Raw genomic sequence first — 22,119 nt, forward strand, 5'->3', positions numbered from 1 at the left:
TTTATCACAATTTACATACAACATATACTTTTACGTGCACTTAAGCTTAATAGGCGAAACTTGATTTAGTTTTATGTCATCTTTCCTCCTTGTTGAACGTAGGGACTCACTTATGTTCACAGAGGAATACTTCTCTAATACTGGATGCACTTCTTTATAAAACGCCTAGTATTCTTAAATGCATTATCTTATTTAATTGCAGGTGTGTAGTGAAATGAGTGAAGTGGAGTGAAGCAGTGGTGGGCACCGAGACTTTTGAATCTCAGTTGGCAGAAACTTGAGTGGTCCGTCTCCCCTCAGTCAAGATAACAGTTGCTAGAAGGGTAAGTTAATATGAGCTCATTCCTATCGCGTCTTGTTAGTGTATATGGGACATCAACATATTATTATTGCTGGAAACATTTTCAAGCTTCTAGACGGACATCCATGGAAATATGCCGTAGTTTTTATAGAATTCCTTGTTTATACATATAATCTACAGAGTTATTACCGAAAACTCATGGTAAGATTTATGCAGTTTCCCATGACGACATTCGTTTTCCGCTGTTACCTTGCGGCACAAGAAATAAGTAACTAGCAGGTATTGTTTGGAGCGCATAAGCCGTTAATGAGACGCTTCATCCATGTCTTTGTATGCCTACGGTTTAAGGTACTTGGGAATTTTTGATTGAGGGTTTTGGTCAAGAGTTTTGTCTTTCCTGACACTTATTTCTAAGTGAGGCAGAAAATTGAAATTTTCCATCAAAACAATTCTTTTCTACGAGGAATTCCGCTGAAGTGTACAATATTTCGTAATTACGTCCATTATAAAGTATAAAAATTGAGTGTGACATTGGCTGAGCCAAACTTTTCCAAAGCTCTCCAAGCTGAATTTTTACACTCTGTTAACAGATTTCTATCTGTTCTGTTTCTGTCCTGCATATAGATTTTTTGAATTCTAATCGTAAAAAAATACATTATTCTCTATATCTGCCTATTTCCTTTTAGTAAACCCTCTAGGCAAAATATATTTGGTTTGATGTTTTAAATAACATCAAAGCAGAGCATCGGATATATCGAGTGTGGATTTTCCGCAGAACTAAAAAAGTCTTAGATACTGTAAAAATTGGAAATAAATCCTTTGTAAAACTAGTGCTCTAGTCAACTACTTGCACTCATACTCCATCGTTCATCGGATGCAATTTAGTACACGCCCTAAATAGGGAATAGGATAGAAAAACATGGGCGAGGAGATCTCTATCCTTTCTTTATTAACTGTTAATTAAATCAGTAATTGACAATTAAATCAGACATCTATCATATACACGGGTTTATATCGGTTTTTGCAGATTGCTTTGATGGAAGCATTTGAAATGTCCGTTATTAGCTAATATTTAAATCAAAAGATTTCAGGACGCCATCTGTCCCGAGAAAATGACCTAATTTAAAATTATCAAGTAACAAAGAATACATTTTGCGAGCTTCTTTTGATCCTATCTTTCTCGGGTGGCTGAAAAGTATGTAATAAGCTTTAGAAATATAATAAATTTACAAAATATGAAAATTTAATGTAAGATATACGAGGGTCATCCGGAAGGTAGTACCCGTTCGTACCGCATGAAGTGCTGACGACGCGAGTAGCCGCTGGACGAGGTCAGATAGCTTCAGTGGCTTGTCTGCCTTCTCTGAGCCAAGTTGCGTGACGCTAGCATTGCCTGTGTTGTTTCTGTGATTGTTTACAATGTTTAAAAAAATTGAGAACGCCGCCAGTTGTGAAGTGAGGGCAGTGATTAAATTCCCCAATGCAAGAAACGTTCGCCCATGTGATATTCATCGCCAATTAAAGGAGGTGTATGGAGACAATGTAATGGACGAGTCGTCTGTTCGGCGGTGGTGTCGCAACTTCAACATGGGGAGGGGGAACACACACGACGATGAGCGTTCGGAGAGACCGTCTGTCATTACAGACCAACTGGTGAGCTCAGTTGACGAATTCGTGAGGAACGATCGGCGCGTCACAATTGATGACATCTGTGAGCATTTTCCCAATGTTTCTCGAACAATTGTTCATGAAATTGTTAAACACCATCTGCATTATGCAAAAATTTGTGCAAGATGGGTCCCTCGCGTATCTCAATGAGCTGGCGGCGAAGGACTATGCAGCAGGAATACAGAAACTTGTCACACGTTATGACAAATGCCTTAATTTGCTTGGAGATTATGTTGAGAAGTAGTTTAAAGTATCCTCTTTCAAATAAAATTTTTTATGTTTGTTAATATTTACTTTTGTGTCTTTATTTCACGAACGGGTACTACTTTCCGGATGACCCTCGTAAAATAAGGGTGTTTATGCGGTACCATTTTGTGAATCTGCCACGAACTTGAAGTAATTCGTAGAAATCATTTTATTAGTTCGCGCGCTCCTCTGCCTTAATTTTCATTTCAGGGAGGTACTCATTCACTCTTACGAAATTGCCTAATTTTCACACATTTTCAATCTTTGTTTTAATGATTCCTCTCGATACCTATGAACTCTGAGTGATTTCCGTAATATAATTTTTTAGTCTTTCACATATTCAAAGGATCTTTTGTCTGGAGCTCGAAAAACCAGAATACCTAAACCACGTTGTAACATACAGGATTCGTCCGGAAAATAAGTGTACTGAGCTCAGGAAAAAAAAAATTATTACACTTTTACATATCTTAAGCTAATATTCCTCAAAATAGGACCCTTGTGAGTCGATACACTTGTTCCAGCGGCGTTCCCATTCCTGGAACGCTCCCGCGAAGGCATCATCGGGAACCTCTCGAAGACTCGTCGTCGACCTCTTCTCTGCCCTCCACGAACATCTTGTGCCACCGAAAGATCATGTTTCTGGACATGGCTGACTCCCCGTAAGCCTGGTTAATCATACCGACAGTTTCGGTAGACGATTTCCCAAGCTTTACCGCAAATTTGATGGAATAACGCTGCTCCAAAAACTTCGGCATCGCGTTCCGTGACGTGGGTCGAGCGTGGAGGTTCGCGTTAACAGAGCTCCTCACTACACCACAGCTCAGAGCCGACTGCCTTTTTCAGCGTCGCTTGCCAACCTACCCCCCTCCAATCGCAGCCCGTCAGAGCGGTGCTGGGCGCGCCTTGAGCGGCGCGCCCAGCCCAGGAGTCAGTACACTTATTTTCCGGACGAACCCTGTACGTCAGTGTAATGCGGGTAGTCTATAATTTAGGAAACGCTCATAACATGCGTATTGTTCCAATATTCAGGCGTTGAACTTCATAATTACTAGCTGTAGAATGCAGAAAACATTGGAGTGGAATCACTAAATAGCCTTCGTGCTACTGATTTCGTGCTCTCAAAGCAATATGTTATGCAATGATCGTTGTGCTTCTCTTTAAATTTCCATACATTAGACATACTAAAGGCTTTATCTTAAATGTAAAAAGTCGCCTCAGTAATTTAGTATTAAAGACAAACTGACAGTAGGAAGGACAAACGAAACCGATCAATTTGTGGGCTCATTAGCGTTAAATTACTGTTGAAATCCATCGGATGATGATATTAACTTAGAGCAGTGTTTTGATTATAGTTCAATTTATAACGGCGCGTCATATCGGTAAGTTATTCATATGAAAAAATCGAAAACTTCTTGTTCATTGTCATTGTCTGTATCCAAGCGAAGTTCGGTTGGAAAGGTAATGGGGATCCAACTAATCCTTTCAGATCCAACATCTAGGCAATAAACCCAAAGGTTGGTTATGAAAAGTGAGTTCATCACCTAATATACCGTATACTGCGTATGAAATCCACACATCAAGGCCGAGGGGCAATTACTTTCCCTGTGCTACCCGTGATTTCCGTGGAAGATCTTAAGCCTAGAAAATCACGTAACTTCGGTGAACTGAATTTTCCCATAGACATCAACAGTCCAACGCTTTACCCACGGAACTACCACGTTGGAACAGAAGTAGAGCCCTAGAGTTATTACCCAAGTTAAACCCTAGAATAAATACTCGTAAATGTACAGGGTGCGGCAAAATAACTTCCTATTTCAAAAGCGTTTTGTGTTTGAATAAAGGAAGTTATGTTGCTGCACACTTTACTATCAGAAAAACTTTTCTTGACTGTCTAAAAATGGACTAACCGTTTTCCGTTTAAAAATTTGGGAACACACCAAAGCGGTATAACGAGGCTTCACTTTTTTGGTGAAATCATCAAAACGATATAATTATATGCTTTGGCTTAAAAGACCAAAGGTTAGTAAATTGCGTTTTAACTTGTTGAAATCATAATAAATGCGTGTACGATATATAAAGCATTATATAACATCCAGAATGAACAGGTGAAAACCATTAATATTTTTGAGACGATCATTGAAAAGTTAATATTTTTTTCAATTTCTTGATGGCAATTGGACTTCCATCAAGTCCAAGTTTCAGTCCTTGTGTACCCTTTTTAGATTATTACATTTCCCGACACCTACGCGCCATCGTGACGCACAAAGAGATTAATGTTTTAATCAACCCCTTCGTCTTCTTTCTCGCCATGAGTTTTACTAATGACTGTTTATTCACCTTTCTGCGGTTTTCCATCCAAGACCTATTTAACGATCCCAATTGTGAACCGAGTTTGCCTACTTTCCTTAAGTCCCTTTTCGGGGAAGGGCGGTTGCCTTTTACGCGAGATTGCAACGGCTGGGAGAATAAGGCCGGTTGGCAAGCGGAGCGGAGGGGGAGAAGGGGGAGGGACTGTGTAGGAAGGGAGTTGGGCGAGAAAGAGTCCGGGGGAAGGTAGGGGTGGGAAGAATGGGGTTCTTTCGATGAGTGGGAGGGGGTTGAGCATTTTCCTTTTTTTTCCTTGTTCCGTGGTGACCCATCATCGTCGATCTCCCGCCTGGTCTCGACTACTTGTTGCATTTGGAATGAGCGTTTGGGAGAAAGGATTAGGGCTCGGGGCGAACGCTGTGTTCAGGAAGGGGAAAGGAGGTAGGGGGAAGAGAGGTGGGGGTTAGTGATCGTGGAGAGGGGAGGAATAGTAGGAGGGGGGAGTGGGTTGAACAAACGTGAGAATTGATGGACTCGGGATATTTTGGTATCGCGTGGAGGGTGGGGGAGAGTCGCTCCTTTTTTTTCCAATACGGGCGTCGTCGTGAGGAACCCCACCCAAAACGTTCGCCCAAGCGCCTCCCATACTGCCCACGCCGCACACTCTCTTTCATTTGATCCCCCCATCCATTCCCTCCCGTTTCTTTTATTCAGTGTCCGCGTGAGCGAACGCGTGCCTCCCGGTCGCCTTTCTCCCTCGATGGATTATTAAAAGAACTAAGTCGGGAATCACTAACGTGCCAAGGGCTAAATTATGGATTGAATGTCTAAAATAAATTGGAAGTAATGATCATGTGAACTATGTAAAATACTGCAATCGTCGCAATATGATAGGGAAGATCATGAGAATGTGATTAAAGTAATATACTAATGAATCGCTAGGCATTTTATCCATGATCGATTAGGCATCAGGATACCTTTCATAGACCGTGCTAAGTAAGCAACTGTTTAAGTTATGCACCCTATTGTGTGCTCATTCTAATACCTAACTGTATTTTATATTCTTTTTACCCTTTCTAGATGCTCATCTATATACATGGAGAAAATTGAAAACATGAAGTTAGATATCGTAGAGCAAAAAATATTTTTGTAAAAATGAATGCCATAATTTGAATTATTTAACTTCTCTAATAGTTACTGGTATTTAAGTAATATGCTCCCTATATCGCATGCACTAGTTGTGGCTTGTGGAATAGGCCCCATATCCTCTTGCACGCCCAAACCTGTAGTCTCTCTTATACGCACTAATAAGGGAGCTCGTGCGTTGGTCATTTTAACAACATTTTAGACAATTGTTTGGTGTAGCGGGGGTTATGATAAGCTTCATATTATGATGGTGATAGACTTTAGAATAATGTTTACGGGCAAAAGGCTTAAAAAAATTATGCATAGCATACAAATGAGAGAAAGGGAATGGAAATATGTCTTACGAAAGTTATAATCTTTCATTTGAAAGAGCGTCACGAATCATATATTTGGTAAGCTTTTTGTCTATTTGGTTGTTACTGTTAGGTATTGATAGGCATTTACGAAATGCGGAATATATTGATTTTATATTTGATTATAAATTCTGAACTTGTACAACTAACATCGATTTGAATTTATCAATTGACAAAGTGCAATACCATTTATAGTATGCATATTGCAAATTTGAAAATTTTCATACGGATATTCGCTGTGAATACCGCCCTTGAGCTTCTCGCCCAATCCTATTGAGGTGCGAACAAAAATTTATTTACTCATTTTACAAATTTTAATGCAAAAAAAGTCTGTCCAAGTGGTGATCTTTAAGATTTCCTAGGTTGTAGTACCATAGGTTTTTAAATAGTTCTAGAACTAAATTTCACGAACGTCATTCTCCAATGAATCAGAGAAAAGTTATTGAAATGTAAATTGATTGAAGGACACGTATGAATTAGAGTCCTTGCTTATTTATCTGAGTAGTTGGGCTATTTCGTATCGAAGTCCATTATCCCCGCTGTTCTTGTAATCGAATTACATTTGAAATATTCTCTCCTGATTTGATATGTGAATTTGAACTCAACTCCCATATAGCATTAGGTTATCTTCGTCGATAACTTACGTTTAGTAGGAAACTGCCGCTTCTCTTAATGCGTATCAAGGCTTTATTAATTACCAATATTTATTGCTTCCATTTACTTTTTCCCACGTCTCCGCCGTTTTGCCAAACGACCCTCACGCCCCCGTCAGCTACCAGTTTTAGAACTTCCTGCTCGTCTCTATCTCTTTATCCAGCTCTGAACCGTTAGTAACACTTCTGCACTCGTATCATTTTTTCATTTAACTTAATACACGCATGATTCTCTGCAATGACCTATAAGATGCCTTTCATATACCATTTTTGAGGTTTAAAGAAGTTTGGGAAAATACGCGGAAAACAGAGTGGGATACACGAAAAAGCGTTGAATGTTTGGGAAATATGAGGATGTTATTAGAAATGTTCGACGAAAGCGGGACACTGAGTGGAATTTTGATGGACCCTGCAAAAAATAGGTACCTCTACTCAGTAGGCTTTCGGTAAATATTTTGAAAATAAACCTATATGCTTAGGACGCACTAGGTCGAAAACTTTTTTCCATAAGCCCTAAAGCAATAGTGAGGTAAGTAATGGGCTACATTAACGGGCATATATGTCTTAATATTGATTGCTGCGTTTGTTAACCCATTGGTTTTTAGTGAAGGTACCGAGGTTGCTTTTTGACGCTGGGGATTAGTTGTATTTGTGCAATTCTAGCTGTCTCGAGGAGAATATTGAAAGCTCATTTCCTCTTGATGGTATGCTATTCATCACCTCTACCGTAAATTTATAACGCCGACACCAGGTTTACATTCAAACCTCCCGATCAACAAGAATCGCACATAATATGTTAACAGCAAAGCATAAAGACGAATATCATATAATTGGATATGCTTACACCACAAAACATGATACCACTCTCAGAAGAGATCCGGTGGAAGAGTAAAAGGTGCTCCCACGCATGGCATTTCATACGGCGCGGGGTGAATAACCGTGGGAAAAAAACTCATCGGGGTGTACTTATTACTCCTTTTTTTCTCTTTTCACCTCTCTTCTGTTCTCTTTCACCTCCGGGTATGGTGTATTGGGAGAGAGAAATTGTTGTATAAACTTTAACATATGCCCTTTCTTTTAGAGACTTATTTTTACCGTATTCATATACCCTTTTCAACCAGTCTATCCCTGCATAATTTATGTTCACTTTTCCACTCTGTTGCTTCTTTCCTCGGGTTATTTGGTGTGGAGACTAGAATTTGTACTTTGAAATCATGGTTTTTAGAATTAAAAAATCGCAGATCATTTTAATTCCGAGTGTATATTTTGCGGCGATACAAGGACGATATTGAATCCCGGTTGCAATATCTCTGTGTAATCCTACAATCTTCGCTTTATACGTAGTTGTCTATAATTAGCAGGAAAATTGCATGATGGTAATGCTGTCAATCTTCCCACGGTCTCTACGGTGGTATTCATTTTAAAATACCTTCAATCTTTAGAAATTGGGGTGGGGTGTAGACAGTTGCTTTTTTATGGTATTCAGTATCAGGTATAAATATGAAGCTTCCTCATAAGTTTGGGTCTGAAAAAGTCCCCGACACTTATGAAAAATGAGTAATGAGTTTTACTTTGATAACGTAGTTAAACTCGAGTAATTTTGATGGCGTTTATTACTAAATAGGGCGTTACCTATCTCATTTGCATGCATCAAAGTATTTATGATTACCGATTAGGTGAACATGTTTTTACTGTATCCCTTTATTTTATGTATTAAACATTCTTTTTAATTTTATGGTTTCTAATTCTGCTTCTACGTGAATCACAATGATTATTGATTTTGTTTCTGTTTAAATAAATGTAGGTGTGGATCTTGTGTGATAAAATTCTGCAAATTAATTGCCGTAAAACCAATGAGTTGCCATGGTAATGGTCATGATTTCGCATGGTAAATACAAACAAAGGCCCTCTCGCCAGTTTTATATAAACGCAGTCTTGTTAAGGAGAGAAGAATGACATTAAAACACGTTTTACTCTCATTAGGGCTTAATCAACAAAATGTGTTTCATTTTGAGGCGACGCGATCAATCCTGAGCTTCAAAACTATGGATTGCAACATCGATCGGGCGGAATTTTCTTCCCTCCTCCTATTGCACTCATTTTCTTTTGATTCTCGGAAATCTTTTCCAACCTTCGCAATTCCACCCGAAAAACCTTTTGCTTCTGAGGTTATCTCTCGAGTGCCAATTATTTGATTGAGTCCCACGTTTCTTGCCTTCGTTTTCATTTATATCCCCTCAATCCGCTGATGGTAAGACATAATTAAATTTTAGTCTCGCGCTCTCTCCCGAGAGAACTTAATTGCCTTGGATCTATCCTTTATCGAAAAAAATTAGCCACCCAAGTTCGTGCGGATTTTGCCGCGGAGAACAGCTGACACAGGCGTTGTTTTTGCATCAGTTTCTTCCACGTTTATTTTTTATCGCTCTTCGGGGATTTACTTTATTTTTTATTGATACCTAAGAGTAATCAATGGCAAAATCAGAGAACCCTTAAGCTTTTGGCGAAAAAGTACCCGCAAAAGCTTTGCAAGAAAATGTCGTTCTTTATGTGGCCACAACTCCTTTGAGAATAGAAAATTATTATTATTATTTGAGGAAGTATATGGACTAGTGGTAGGCTTTGAATGGGCACTGAAAACATTACACATAATCATCAACTTTTCAAGAGTATAGAACTTTAATAGGACTTAAGCAGTCTCAGGGGAAGAAGAGGATGTTTTTAATAACGTATGACTGTGATGTAATTGAAAGGAATATGCAAGAAAAGGGCTGTATGGACGAACTTAGGGGAAAAAGTGTTCCCTTTCGTAATTTAATATCTGACTTTTGTTGAAGATAAGTACGTTAAATGGGAACGGAGTGAAGGGCATTTATGGATGTAGAATTTCTATAACACCTTACAAAATCCCGGACAACATTTGCTGCCTCATGATTTTCCTCCTTCATAATATTTAAAATAACTAGATTTCCTTCTTATTATGAGACTTTCAAACATTCTTCCTCAATGTCTCGCTGCCTCTCATTATCTCCGTCACATAAAATTCTATACGAGGTTTCTCCATAAAATTTATCTTCCCATGCTATGCATTACAGGTTTTCACTGTCTCCCATCGACTTTATGTTAGTCCCTACATTTTCCTACTAACTCACATCTAAAAATGTGTTGAAGAACCCAAATATTTGCTTAAAGATTATACTTTGGAACCATTCGAATTGTTTCCAAATTATCACAGAAAAATGTCCCAAAAACTCGCTCCTAATTTGTTACTAGTGAAGGAAAATTGGAAAAGACCCTGTGACCTTACAGCAAAAGATATCTGGTGACAGGTCATTTGGAGTAGTAGGACAGTAATTACCTCGAGAAACAATTTACACTTTCCAGTCACATGAGAAGGCAAACCATTATAAAACACTTCCACTCCTTAACACTTGTGGAGCCACTGTCAATAAGTTCATAAACCAGGCTTCATTCTGTTATTCGTAAATATGCCCCAGTTGAAATATAATTTGACTTATTTTTCTAGTAATTTTAACTACTTTTACACTGCATAAACACCATGCGCTATAAACTTATTTTGCACTCAGGCCAGTTTATGCATCACTTAGTCCTAATTTAATGTCCATCCGAGTTATTTCTTCTCTCTTATGGCTTATCTAAATTCCGCGTTGATCCTTAAATACATCCAAAAGTGGAGCAGTCTCTTAGAATGGAAAACATAAAACCCATTGCTCAGTTTGCATCTCCTGTATAAAAGGATTTGTATGTGGCTCCAATTCTTTGGGAGAGCATAGATCAAAGTTCAAGTGGCCTAGTCTTTTGTGCAGAGTGTATTCCTAAGAGTAAAATCCTTGACGGACGTTTATTGTTACCCTGCTGGGGAAGAACAACGATGGAAAAAGTCAGAATAGCACAACTGCAATGAGTACAGTGCGGTCTCGAGATTACGAAGGATAAAATGAAACAAAAATCACATCCGATAAGTAAAAAAACTGCGGACCGTGGACACAAAGGATATTTACCTTAATTTCAACCTTGTTTATTATAAGGGATTTCGACCTTATTTGAAGCGAGCTCCAGAAGCGGCATAAGGAAAATTGTGTATGCGTACGTGGCGTTCCCTATTTATGTGGGTGGATATAATAATAATAATCGTTTATGGTCGTAGGTCTATGAGGCTCACGAGATACAAAATGCATATAAACACCTCAAATTTAGTTTATAGTTAAACATATATATTGACGTAACAAACAACATTAAATAGCGTTATATAACAACAGCAATATATTGAAAGAAACCAAAATTGAATATAGTATACACAAGAACTAGTCCAACTTAGTGTTATCATAATCATTCCGCCATATTTTTATTTTATACAATTCATACCTTTTCAGAAAAAATGACGTCCAATAGTGATGGTCTGGCGCATTTTAAACTCTCTCGTAGTGAATTACACGTTCGCGAGATTGTAACCGTATAGTTATACTAATATATGTACAAATATGTATATATTATGTCTATATATGTCTGTACAAATTACATTATATTTACAATTTATAAAAATATTTATAAAAATATTTATAAAAATACATTATATTTACATTATACAAATTATATTATGCCTATATGTGTATTACAAATATGTATATATTTATTTATTATATGTGTTTATTATGAATATAAAGTTATACATGATATATGTTTAGCTTTATATATAGCTATACATACATATTTTATATTAATTTAAAAAATTAACAATCATCAGCGATAGGAGAAGCAAGATGTCTGTAACAATCAAAATGAGAGAATGGCGAAAAGATTTTGTTAGAGTAAACAACCACTAACAGCCGATAGTACTGGTATATACATCAAGAAGTATTTTATAGCCTTTATTAGTGCATTCATAGTTTTCTGCTCTACAGATGTTAGGTGTAGACGAGCACTAGAGAAAGTAAAACTGGAGGTAATGAAAATGTGCTGCTAAAGAATAATGCTTAAAATAATTGAATAGACAGATTGTGAATCGGAGAAATATTTGGAATAGTGCATTAAGAGAGAAGAATATGGAGGGGCACAAGAAGAAAGAGGTAGACTAAGAGGACATATCCACTGATTTGATAGCTTACCGAAGACCAAAATTGGAGTAGAACTACAAAGGAAGGTCAAGGATGAACTTCCACAAATGTTCATTGGAAAATCTCGGTATCGAGCTATGATAAAGTAATGGGGTGAGCAAGAACTAGAATAGCTTGGAAAGCTGCCGCAAACCAATACCTGATGGTGGTTGGATACCTTTAATGGTTAAAGTTAAGGGTAAACGGCATGATTTTATTCAACAGATGCTTGAAAAGTCTAACCTAATTTTTCACTGCTAACTTTTAATCCCTATTTATACGCTCTTACCCATTTGAGTAATCCTCAGATGTCATCACACGCACTTTATTGTCATGGTATGTCATCGTATCTATTTGAATGCAATTACAGACTCGCTGTCATCTTCAGTGCCTTTAGTTCAAGGTCTGGTCTGGCGCAGCACTTGTCTTTCGTCTTCATGCTAATAGTTCACGAAATAGCTTATGTTCTTCATGCATGTTAACTTGGTATTTTTTTATCTTTTACGGCAGAAAAATTCATTTGATAAGTTTATCCCGCCTTCATTTCATTATTTAGCTCTGGTCTATTTCATCACTCAATTTGAGTGACATTCATTTGCTATGCATTCCATTCAATTATTTTTTTAGTGATTTTCTTTTGATTGTACATTTCACACCTGCGAATTTTTCTTTTTTCTAATTCTTCAACCGTCCACGCCTGGCATTCATCAGGAAGTATTTACCCATTTAAATCATTTTTCCATTTGAATCCATTTAAAAATCATAAGGACGTGCGTTTTAGAGTCGAAATTTTGTTATGTTTTTTTTTAAATTTTTTCATAAAACTTCTTTTTCGGCATCTGGTATTGTGGTAACTTTGTTTTTTTTACTTGGATATAGTTTAAAGATAAGGCAGGGGCGGCGAGTTAGAAAATGGAATGTAGAAGCATTAAATGGGTTGAAAAGAAAGGAATACAAACAGGCGATAGAGAAAATCATGGAGGACGGTAAAGAGCTAAGTACTATTGAAGAAAAATGGGAATGTATCAAAAAAGGGTTGTCTAAAGCGGCAAAAGACACTATTGGAACCGTGAACGCTAAAAGGACTCGTAAACCATGGATCACGGATGAGATGATTACAAAAATGGATGAGCGGCGAAAATGGAAGAATATAAATACAGAATTAGGCAAAATGAAGTACAAAGAATTGAACAATAAATTGAGGCGGGCAACAAATAAAGCAAAGGAAGCATGGTGGAAGACGCAGTGCGAGAATATGGAAAGTCTGCAGAGGAAGGGGGAAATCGGTGCGCTTTACAGCATAGTTAAATCTTTATCGGGAAGTAAGAAAGGGAGATCAACGATAGCAGTTAGAGATAAGGCGGGTAAGGTAATAGTTGACGCAGGAAAGATCCAAGAGAGATGGAAGGAATATGTAGAAGACCTGTATAGTAAAGAGCTTAGACCAACAAAGTTAGACATTGAAAAGGAACATGACGTAGAGGAAGATAGCTTAGGTCCAGGCATACTAGACAATGAGATAGAAAGGGCATTAAGGGAGATGAAACTAAATAAGGCCGTGGGGGTAGATAACATTCCCGTGGAACTTTTGAAATGCTTGGGAAAATGTGGGAGGAAGAGGCTATATGGGCTGATCCGTAGTATTTATGAGGAGGGAATCTGGCCGGAAGACTTTGTGAGATCAGTTTTAGTTCCTATTCCGAAAAAGGTAAAGGCCACGTCATGTGAGGACTATAGGACAATTAGTTTGATATCCCACGCAGCTAAGGTTGTTCTCAGGATCATAAACAAAAGGATAGAGAGTAGGGCAAATGATTACTTAGGGGATGATCAGTTTGGGTTTAGGAAGGGGAGAGGTACGCGTGATGCCATTGCAGTAATGAGATTATTAATCGAGAGGAATATAGAACACAACCAGGAGGTATTTGCCTGTTTCGTAGATTTCGAAAAAGCGTTTGATAGAGTAAATTGGGAAAAACTAATGAGTATATTGCAGAAAATAGGAATAGATTGGAGGGAAAGGAGGCTAATCCGCAATCTGTACATGTCTCAGACTGCCCAGGTGAGGGTGGGAAACGGGGAGTCAGGATGGGCAGTGTTAGGAAGGGGTGTAAGGCAGGGTTGCCCATTATCACCGTTGCTGTTCAACCTGTACGCAGAAGAAATGATCAAAGAGGCATGGGAAGAACTCGAGGTAGGAATGAAAGTGGGCGGGGAAGTCGTAAAATCAGTTAGGTTTGCTGATGACCAAGCTTTAGTTTGTCAGTCAGCCAAGGGGCTGCAAGCATTGCTTAGTGAATTGGAAATTCAGTGCGACAGGTATGGGATGAGAATCAATATTAATAAAACAAAGGTTATGCGATTTTCTAGAAAGAAAAAGGCCAAGCTTAACATTAAAATAGGAGGGCAAAAGCTAGAGCAGGTAGAACAGTTTACGTATCTCGGAAGTGTTTTGGACCAACACGGTCAAAGTAGTAGGGACGTAAGGAGAAGAATTGCGCTAGGCAAAGAGGCTTTCACAAGGAGGAGGGAGTTGATGACAGGGACTTTGAGTAAGGATGTTAAGAAAAGACTCGTAAAAACTTTGATATGGAGCGTAGCTATGTACGGAGCGGAAACGTGGTCATTGAAGCAGGAGGATAGACGTAGATTGGAGGCTTTTGAAATGTGGGTGTGGAGAAGAATGGAGAAGGTGAAATGGACAGAGAAGAAAACAAATGAGGAAGTACTTGGTATGGTGGGCGAAGAGAGGGGTTTGTTGGGAGCAATCCTATGGAGGCAGGAAAAGTGGATGAAGGGGGTGTTGACCGGCAGTGGGATGTTGAAGACTGTGATAGAGGGTAGAATGTTGGGCAAAAGAGGAAAGGGAAGGAACAGGATAGGGTTGTTGGACGGGATGAAGGGAGGAAGGTAGTACTCAGAGATGAAGAGGGACCTGATATAGAGTAGGATGATTGATTTTGTGTTTTGTTGGGAGTGATAAGGTGTTTGTTTGGTAGTTGTGTCAGTCCAAAAACCTACCTTAACCGGTAGATTACTTAAAAAAAAAAATAGTTTAAAGCAAAAAACGTCGCGATGTTATTTGTAATTAATTTATTTTACACTATTTTGGCATTTTATCATTAATTACTGATGGAAGAGAGTATTTCGTTGTTATGAACTTAGTTAAGAAATTGTTTGATGAGAATTCTAAGAAATCAATACGCACTTTGATATTTATATTAATTTTGGGTCGGATTTATAATTTTCATTTTATACGTATATCCGTCCCTTTACCTGATCTGAATTTTGTCTTTTCCTGAAAATCTTAATCTAGTTCTTTATTCATCCTTGATTTTAATTTCTACGTCCTTTGATCTCCATTACGTTAAGATGGAGTAGTCATTATATTTTAGATGTCTTTTACTTTGAGCGCATCGACCTCGCACAGTTCACTATATCGAAAGCGAGATTTAATTAACTTTTTTTTCCATTGGAAATGGTATAATTGTTTTAGAGGTAAATTTAGACAGATCAAGGCTCTCGCTTTTTCCGCTCATATTGAAAATGAATTGTAATTTCATGACTGATATGGGTATTCACAACGTTCCATTTAATTTGTAAATTAGTTGTCACCGAGAGGCATTCGCTAGTGATTTTTTTGACTGATTATTAATGAATTATATCTTCTCTTCCTACAGCTTTATCTCTACGATCATATATTTCGACAAATTCACCCAATGAACTTTCCAAAAATATCATATAATTGGCTGGGATGACAAGCAGTAGTGTGTAAGGGCCTTTCATGAATATGCTTGAAGATAATTCCTTTTTTGAGCGATGGAAATGCCTGCTGTAAATGACTTCAGGAATATAATGGTTTCGGTCAATGCATCAGACAAAAGAAACAAATGCCTTTGGTGATAATATTTGAAGATGGTAGTCTTTCACTGATAACATGGTAGTCTTCGACGAAGAGAAAATATATATAAAATATATTTTTACTTTTTAAGAACTTATTTAGTATTTTTTTATTATTAATGCTTTTTTTCATTTTAAATTCCCCATCTAGACTTTCTTTAGAATATTTTTTATGCGAAACTCGAAACCACCTTGTCACACAAAGTATCATTCGTAATGCATCTTTAATAAAAAAGTGTAAAAGTTTGAGACACGAAATTCATCCAAATAAGTTAGGAATGGGTAGAGAACTCGAATAATCTTAGATTCTCGCGTATTGACCCACGATCCGAGTAATGACCATACATTTGTCTAGGAATGATGTTGGCTCTTTACATCGTAGAACTATTTATAAATGGATATCTAAATATTAATTCCATATTGATGAAAAATGTTTGTAGAGAAATTGCGCACATTTTTCCAATCCAGTATGAAAAGATGAGCAGGTATTGTCATGTTTTCCAATTTGGATGTGTTGGTAGCAGGTACCTTTTGGCTGAAAGCATGAATTTCGAGGGTATTGGCATAAGACTGATTAGCGGTTCCCTTTGCCTCACGTACGGTTAGTGTTCTTAGAGGAATGAATGTGCTACCCAAGACAGGAAGGATTTAACCATCATGGAAGGGAAATATTTTTCCCGGGAAACTTTCGGTGACTTGATGCAAATTTGGCGAGGGAACTCCGATATTTCCGCGGAATTCCACATCGGTTCATCGCGATGTATTTCCTAATGTCCGTCTGGTGAATTGGATTCGGGAGTAGTTCCTGGTGTCAAAGCTGAATGCATGAGAAATGAGTCCTTCGTTGATGTCACGAAATGCTCAATCAAAGATACTGCCATGTTTGGGAACAGCGTGAAATCAATAGATCTTTGCTGTTTGTTTTTTTTTTAATTCTATGAAGATTTTCTCGAAGAAAATGTGGGCGGTCATCACTTTTTGAAATTTTATTTATTAATTCCTTTTTTGAACTAGATACCGAACTCGTCCCATTTTACCCTCAGGTATGACACCGGATTTTCATCCTAGAAAAATGAAAGCCCTAGAAAGAAGTTCCTGCCACAGCTCTCACGCTTTTATACTTTTTTTCCTTCGATAATAGTCCATTACAGGTCTTCTTTTTGTCACCGTTCAGTTTACTAGCTCCTCTTAGTATGGCATGCAATATTTGAAAGAGTTATTTGACGTCTTTCAGTGTAATCTGAGCGTTTTAAATAGGGAAGTGGAGAGTAGTTTCATCTATTTTAAATTAGTTCCAACTTTTATTGAGAAATTCTAGGTACGCCCAATACGCAAAAGATCGATGTTGGCCAGTTTAAATAATAATGCAAAATATTTCCGCAAAATATGCAAAATTAGGTGAATATCGCAAATAAAAATCTTTAAAAATTGATATAGATCTACGTCATAGAACAGATAACGAAGAAACGAGTCTGAAAATATAGCTGTCACGCGGAGATGACTCCCTTTTGTTCTTCTAACAGGCTTTTGAGAACCACTGTTTACGTGCAGTGTTCATCACATTCAGTTCCCGAAAAAGAGCTTTCCTGTGTTCTAAAGCAAGGACAGAGAAGGTATTCACAGAGTGTTCTGTTATCGTTTGAGCCACGATGGAAGAGGGAAAGAAACAAACTACTGAAGCCCAAGCCGGCGCTGGAATTGTTTTCGACGCCCCGCAGGAGAAAATCTGTCTTGTTAAGGCCGGTTCTGTCGAGTGCGTTGGTAGTAACGCGAGAATAGAAACGATGTTAATAAACACTCTTTAATTAATTTTAGAAACGCTCGTTAGTATTTATACGACCACAAAGTGGTTTACATCACGGCGAAAACGAAGTGGTTTACATCACAGATGTGGTATTCTCTAGGCATTATTTATGAACTGCCAAGGGCATCGTCACATTATAAATAACAAAAAAATCAGTGGGCATGGAATATGCCTTAATTTTCGTCGCTCGCACTCACTGTGGGAGCTGAATTTATTTCCATTTGATCAAACGAAAACCAGTAACGGATTGATTAATTTACAAATCGAGTTTTTTCAACATTCAGTAATAAAATTCGTTCTTACCCTTCATTCCATTTGATTACTCTGACACAAAACTAAAATGTACGTCAGCTATATTTCTTACGACGGCCACGGTGGTGGCGGGGTAACGTTATCGCTTTCCAACTGAGAGGTCGCAGGTTCGATTCTCACCTAGGTGGGCTCTCCTCCAACTAGGATGTGGGTGGTTGTAATTGTCTGCAGAGTAATGTTTAAGGTATAGATGTTAGAAGTTTCTATAAAGTCTCATTATCGCCCAATTAAGTTGTTAAATAAAATAAATGTTCGTTTTTGTAGCATGTGTCAATTTATGTACACTTAACAGAAAAACTGACTGTAATTATGCGTTTCAAAAGTATATTTTGCTAGGTGCTAAGATTTGACGTTCTCGCTTCGTGATAATATCGTTTTATTTGGTCGTATTACAGTATTATTGGGGTCAACATTTCACTGACATGGTGGGTAACGGATGCGATTCATCCCCTTGGGAGAAGAGCCTTTTTGTGACGGATTATTAATTGTTAAAGCGATCTTATCAAGACTGCGGTGTACTTTGACAGCAGCTTTGAAACTCAACTCCGCAATTCGCCTTTGCTTCATGATTACCTGCACGACTGGAGGTTGATGTGTTGACGCTGATTCTCCCCGCATCCTGATTCGCGGTCCTCTGTCCCCCTCCGCTTCCCACCCAGCCTCGTCGTCACAACCAGTAACGCGTCAGTTGCACAGTACGTGATCAGACATTCAGCATGCATGGATCCATTGACGGGCGTGCGAATGTACTGTCGTGACAGTTTAGCTAATGCACGTTCACAGCCGCAGTGGTGGTGTGAGGGTTTTGGAACGGAGATAGATATCGTTTGTAGGATCTTATTCCCATAAATGAGTCCTGCAGTCCCGTCCCTGTGGAGATGCAACGTGTGAATATTCGATAAGGGAAACCGTTTGAAAAGCGGTTCATTCGGTATCAATCAATTCAGTTTTGTTCGTCAACTCACGGTAGTGTCTTGGTATAATAACTTGATTTTTACTTGGGGTAAAAAAATGAACATCCGGTGAATTCTCTCCTGGTTCTATTTCTCTCGTTTCCGCGGTTAGATACGTTCTAAACGGAGAGAGTTGGGAGGCAGAGTCTTTACCCTAACCTTAAACACGTTTTATATAGTAATTGATGATTTCATCGAATCGATACCCGAATCGGATGTGATGTGAAGGCGAATCGTGGGTAAAAATTCATGTTACATGTTTTAGAAAGACTTCATTTGGCTCAAATATTGAATAATTAATGCGCTGCTAACCAGTATGAAGTGAACAATTCTATAGAAATTATCGAAAGCACTCGGATGAACGGTGAATCGACTAAAACGGTTGAGTTACCCAAATATAGTTACTGTAAACGATGGGGAAGAGTGTGTAAAATTCACTAAATGGTAAACTATCCAAGTAGACTTCTATTTAATTTATGTAAATGCAGATTTGCTCTTAATCAAATGAAAACCATTAAATATTGGATTTTTTTCACCTCATTCACCGCTTTTTATGAGTTGGATTCCATCATAATGAAATCGCTTCGGATAAAATTTAATGTATTCTCAACAGTTCAATTCGGATTATCACAACGGGTTTTAACGCTCCGCTAGTTGCCTGACTAATGGCTCCGATGACATGGAACTTGAACGAGGCCATTTTAAATATTCAAAGCTTATTCACGCTCCCCTAAATAATAAGAGAGATTAATACCAGTTCACAAGGCGATTTTATTGTGAGAAGGAAGGAATACATTTAAAAAAAGAATGAAGTGCGGTTTGTATCTGTAAAAAAAATAAATAGGCCCGCCCGAAATTTTTTGGGCTGCTAAGCCCCGGCGTACTAGAGTTTATTTTCACTCCGTTGAGTATTCCCTGTTGGTATTCCTTTTTTGGCGCGTAGTGTTCGGGACATTTTAATTTAGTAGCAGTTTTGAGGCACGAGCTGGGGCTATAACATGAGATTTGATGTATTTAAATGGCAATTTAGATATATACCTGGTGTTTAAAAACTGGTCAAGTCATATTTTAAACCTCGGAAACGTAATAAATAAGTCACGTGAAAACGTTTTGGAAAATATTACATCATTTGTATCACGTACTTAGCTTATTTTTTTCGCGAAATATTTACCAGAATTATTCCGTTCCTACATTTTGGGTAAGATAGTTTTTTTTCTGAGCAAGATAGTTTATACCTACAATATTACAGCTTTCAACTAATTTTGGGGTGATCTGGAAAATTTGAATTCATTCGGATTGGCCGTCGGTTAAATGTTTCCCTTCGGGAGATTTTCTGTCGGTGATTCCGCCAGTAAAGTCTACGAATCCATCACGCGTTTACTGTGTACGGTACTCAACTCGTAGAGTTTTTTTAAACTTTGAGCTCCCCCTCGGATAGGGAGGTTGGTTTATGGAGGCACCCAGAAACCGGAGAGCGGAAGCCGCGAGATTGTTACCCGTGCACCCTCAGGTGTCACTGACGAGGCAGTATTTCATTGAGTCCGGAAGCCTCGAGGCGAGGGAATTGCCTTGATTTAAGAACCCAGCCTGAAATAACACCCGCGGGCCAAGGAGCCGGGTTGATTGTTTAGATGTCCCTCTTTGGGTCGTCGTCTCTGGAGCAGAACGCCTTTCAAACGCCCCAGAATCCCTCGCGCGTCTCCCCCCGTTTGCCCTCTGCCCTAGAAACTATTAGTGCCAAGCTCAGGTCGGAAGTTCCCCTTTAGACATTACGCCTTCCGACACTCATCCAGGGTGAATAAGAGTGCTTTTCTGTGAGGTTTTAATCGACCGCGGGAGACCTTTAGCATCTGCAGCCAGCTTACGTTGAGAAGAAAAAGGAATTCCTTTGATCTCTTAAAAGTTGCTGAAACTTGAAAGGGGCATCTTCTCTACTTCCAGGGCATTTAGTTATTTTCCCACGAGTCTCCGTGTACAAGTTCGAAATCCATAGAAAAAACGCTCAAATTGTGGAAGAGTGAGGCAGAGAACGTCTACCACCTTGGGTGCTAGGCATTTATGAAAATATCGTCCAAGGCGGAGTTATAAGTTGGCTTGGTTATAGGTTACCCTGTACAATAAGTGCGCTACTCAGGTTATACTCAAGTGATATTAATCTAGGAATTCATCGCATGTGATGATTGTGCTTTTGTAATCTGTCTATTTATTAATGATTTGGCGACAGCCATAGGAAATTAAAAGTCCTCGTAAAACCAGAATTGTCGAGTAATAAATCCATCGTCCTCAAAATGTCCCGGTTTCCAAAACGTGCAAAAATGTATCTTTCGTATATAATACAAGAAAAAATAATCTCTCTGTGCTCTCTCCGTATTCTTTAACTTGTATTCTAAGAAGTTCTATGCACCCTATACACCCTTTCAGTTTTGCGCCGTGTGTTTTCTATCACTGTGTTTAATAGGTATTCTTTTTTTTATTGCCTTTGATTTTGATTAGTAAAAGTATACATCCGGCGAAGGAAGTGTATAATAATACTCTTTAAATGATATTTTACTTACTTCTAATAAAATAAATCGTCAAACTTATACACGTCTCATTTCGCGCGTTATTGCTGTTGCTTCCCGTTACGTGATTTTCCTCTGCATGAAATTTTCAAAAACTGAGCCACCGTCCCATTTCTTATCTATTTTTAGTATATCCTCTGACAACACACAGACGAGCGAGTGGTTGGTGGGAGTTCGTTCGCCATTCATCATGGCAGCAGACGAATTTTGATATTAGTTAGCATAATTTTCGGGTAGTTCGGATTGTCGTTCGCGATTATAGGTTTAGTATTGCCCGGTTTTGCCTCGCTGTGGCAATGGTCGGAAGAATACGTTTCGTAACCAATGCAAAACCTAAAATTCAACGCTACAAAAGCAGAAATTTGCCTTGCGCGACACTTTCTACTGTCTTAATTATGAGTTGTGCACGTGAAAAGGGATTCATTATATATGTAGGTTTGTTCTTTAGTCAATTTTTCTTTACTATTTGTTATTACCACGTGTACTATAGACTAATTTAATGTGATATTAAAATAAACTAATTTAATGTGGATTTATAGCTATTCCTTCTATGTTAAAGTTGAACTCAAGTGATTTGCATTTATCCAATGGTTTAAGTAGTGTATATAATTTTCTTGCTTTGGATACTTCCAAGCCAGGATGATTCGTTTATCCCTGCAGTTAGCGGTCGCGCCAGGAATATGTCTGCGCTGTGCTCCGCAGCGGAAAATAAAATTAAACGTGTACAGCATTGTTGCTTACCCTCGCGTCAAAAAAGATGACGCGTGAGCCTTATGAAGACACGTGGCTTCGTTCTGGGTT

At 38.4% G+C, this 22,119-nt stretch overlaps 1 long non-coding RNA gene across 1 annotated transcript in view; it reads left to right on the plus strand.

The window, feature by feature from the left end:
• Positions 1–230: 230 nt before the first annotated feature.
• The window catches only part of LOC139696186 (uncharacterized), a 250,936-nt gene continuing 229,047 nt past the window's right edge, over positions 231–22,119 (plus strand). Inside the window, exon 1 of the long non-coding RNA XR_011702593.1 lies at positions 231–323. This is a non-coding gene — a long non-coding RNA (uncharacterized lncRNA). The remainder of the gene's footprint in view (positions 324–22,119) is intronic.

This window comes from Hetaerina americana, unplaced genomic scaffold (assembly GCF_022747635.1).
Source record: "Hetaerina americana unplaced genomic scaffold, ioHetAmer1.1.p SCAF_7, whole genome shotgun sequence".
NCBI lineage: Eukaryota > Metazoa > Arthropoda > Insecta > Odonata > Calopterygidae > Hetaerina > Hetaerina americana.